The 3,298-nt window shown below is 31.5% G+C and overlaps 1 long non-coding RNA gene across 1 annotated transcript; it reads left to right on the top strand.

Moving 5' to 3' along the window:
- Positions 1-1,603: 1,603 nt before the first annotated feature.
- On the top strand, positions 1,604-2,535 carry LOC134249610 (uncharacterized). Its single transcript, XR_009988324.1, has 2 exons — positions 1,604-1,700; positions 2,151-2,535. It is a non-coding gene; the product is annotated as an uncharacterized LOC134249610 (long non-coding RNA).
- The last annotated feature ends 763 nt before the right edge of the window (positions 2,536-3,298 follow it).

Raw genomic sequence — 3,298 nt, forward strand, 5'->3', positions numbered from 1 at the left:
TCGAGTAGAGAACAAAATTTGCAACCTCGAGAGAGGGACGTTAAACAACGTACAATCAATTAATCAATCTGATTACAAAACATAACGGACGAACATAAAAACTAACTGCGAAATTCCGAACAAATGTATTTCCGTATTTTCATAACATCAAAAGGTGAAACGTATTTTGTACTAAAAATCCGTATAAAATACGGCGAAATCGTAAGAGTAAACAGGTCTGTAAATATATTAAAAAATATTTTATTGTTGTGTTGAAAATTATTAGCTTGTTGTACACTTTTTTTTTTTACAAACCAGTTTTAAGTATTTTGGGGTATGAATGGGGTTGCGAGGTTATCACCAGAATTTAGCATTTTTACAAATTACGTTACCCCTGCATTAATTTTGATAATGGCAAAATTGTTCAAATAGTGCACAAAGTTTAACTCAAACTAGCAAAAAACCAGTACAACCAATAAAAAAAACTCTGTTTATTATTTTATCGTAATTATTTTCTCTTTCCAATGGTGCAAGATTTATTCTGATATTTGCAGTATTAACGAAGTTATGAATGTTTTTTCACAGTATACTCGTTTTTTCAAGTCAGGTGCGTAGGAATGCCCATATCCCATGTAAGGAAACAAACCCACTAAATACATATTTATAATGAGCAAGAGTGCCTTTTTTCAAATTTGTGAAATTGGTGGCCCCTGGGTCATGGGATCTGGTGTAAGGGGAGGGGGATTAATTGATTATATAGTGAAAATACATTAATTCTTTGAAAATCTTCTCCTCTAATCTTAGGTATTAAATAACCTAACTAAGTATATAGTTATTATGGGCAAGAGTGCCTCTTCCAAAATTGTGAATTTCATGGCTCCTTGATCAAGGGTTCTGGAGTTAGGGCTGGGCTCAGCCTCTAATGATTATATGGTGAAAATGCATTGATTCTTTAAAAATTTTTTCCTTTGCTCCTGGGTATTAGGCCTATGTGGATGATCTCAGTACATATTTATGATGAAGAAAGGTGCCTCTTCCAAAAATGATTCATTTCAGGGCCCTCGGGTCAGGGGTACTGGGGGGTACATATTCTGAAAATAAATTAATTCTTTGAAATCTGCTTTTTTATGATGAGAGAAAATTTCTTTTTGAAAATTTTGAAATATGTGGCCCCAGGGTCAGTGGTTCCTGTGGGGTGGGGTGCACAACTGGTTATAAAGTTTCCCTTTGTTCTGTGATCTACCTCTGTGTATTTTAAAGTAACCAAAGTAAGCATGCTATGTGTATAGTTATGATAAGCAATGGTGCCTTGTTCAGAATTGTGATTTTCATGGCCTCTGGTTTAAAACACGAACCAAGTTCAATCGTTGGAATGTTGTTACATGATATTCAGGTGACCTAAAAGGCCCGTGAGCCTCTTGTTATCTTTATAGAGCACATTTTTATGAATTTTTATTTACTCTGAACCCCCTTTTTTCATTCTTCAGAACCAATTTGTCTGAAAATTTACTTTGCAGGTATATTATTTTATATATTGAAAGTAATTACATGTAAATATAATCTCATTTTGTTGCTATTGTTATTTATAATTGAAAAAAAAATTTTTACTTTCTTTTTACAGCCATGAAGAGTTCATGGTAAATGGTGTCAAGCATATGCGAATGAATTTTTATATTCAGAGTCCCCACAAAGTAGGAACAGTGTATGCTGAAATAAAACAGGTATTAAGGTGGATTCCATCCTCAATTTAAATCTAACTTACTTGTACTCTTTTGACATTGAACTATGAAACTTGATTGATTTTCCTTGCTTCTATTTTTGGCAAAAAATTTTGAATTATTTTTGTTTAAATAAAGAAAGCAATCAGAGTAATTATAATGAGTAGATATAGATGTGTGTTAAGGAAGTGCAGTCTATTTATAGTTCATTCCTATATTTTTGTAGATAAGAACATGCAATACAATAAAGATTTCATGTTTCTAAATTTAGAAAAGGAAATTTTTAAATCAGAATTTCCAGTTTATTCTCAATAGCTAATTGTATTGATTATAAAATAAAATTTGATTATTGCTATAAAATACAAATTATTATAAATACATAGAAGTGATAAGAAAATTTCTTAGCATTTTAATCATTGTGTCTATATATAGTGTTTGTTTTTATATTTATAGGAGCCAGACAGGGAAAGTGAATACGTATACCTTATTGTAGAACTGAAGGGGTTTCCCAGCAAAACTATAGTCATAGTGGACAAGAGATGATTGAGTTGGAATCCAAAGAATTTAATGAGAAACATGCAATGTTTAGGTGTATTCTGTATATATTATATTATTATCAAGGCATGGAAGGAATAATTCAGTCCCTTCAATTGTGAGCCAGCTGCAAAATTAAAATTTTAACATTTAAATTGAAGAAATATACTCTTTGAGACTTCAAGATTTCATTGAAATCAGAATTGCTTACTAGTGTCACATAATACATTGAAATGTATATGAGGTACATTTATAAACTGCATCTGGTGCTGAGAAGGTGCAATAAAATTGCAACAAATCAAAACAGATTCACCTCTTCATTGTTACCTTGTACATATGTATTTTAATGACTAAGGTGTTCCCTTTAATAGCCAGCCTATTCTCAGTTGAAGAAAATGAATTTGAATAAATATATTTAAACACCCATAACACTTACATTCTCAGTTCACTGATGAATGGATGGCCTAAAAATGTTTAACATTTGGAATAGAAGTATGCAAAATAGTAAGCTAAAACATGAATGAGTCTTTTTGTTTGTTGTTTGCTTTGATTGTAGCTGCAATAATGTTGTCCTCTCTCAATTTATATGGCTACGTTACTTGCATTTGAGGGAAATGTTACATTCATGTACACAAAAAAATGCATCGAACGTAATCTTATGTATTTCTTGGCCAAAGAATCAGAGATAACTTTGTCTTGGCCAGCTGTTGGATGAGAGAATGTACAAGTCTCATCAAGGACAATTATGGAACGCCATCACTGCCTTATAACATAAAACTATGCATTCATTATGTCAATCTGTCATTACGTGATGTGAACATATCTTTACGTTATGTCAATTTCTTATGGGGTGATGTAAAAATATCTTTACATCATGTCAGTGCTGCATTACATGAAGTAAACACATTCTTCCATTATGTCAGCACTTTATAACTTGAAGTCGGAAGTTCATTATATGAAGTGAAAATATGTTCATATTGTGTTAAAACTTTATTACGTGAAATGAATGTTTCTTTATATTATTTCATTTCTTTAATATGTGAGGTCAAAATTGCATTACGTCAAGT

This window comes from Saccostrea cucullata, unplaced genomic scaffold (assembly GCF_032062105.1).
Source record: "Saccostrea cucullata isolate Sc308-1 unplaced genomic scaffold, CSIRO_AGI_Scuc_v1 ctg17062, whole genome shotgun sequence".
NCBI classification, from domain to species: domain Eukaryota; kingdom Metazoa; phylum Mollusca; class Bivalvia; order Ostreida; family Ostreidae; genus Saccostrea; species Saccostrea cuccullata.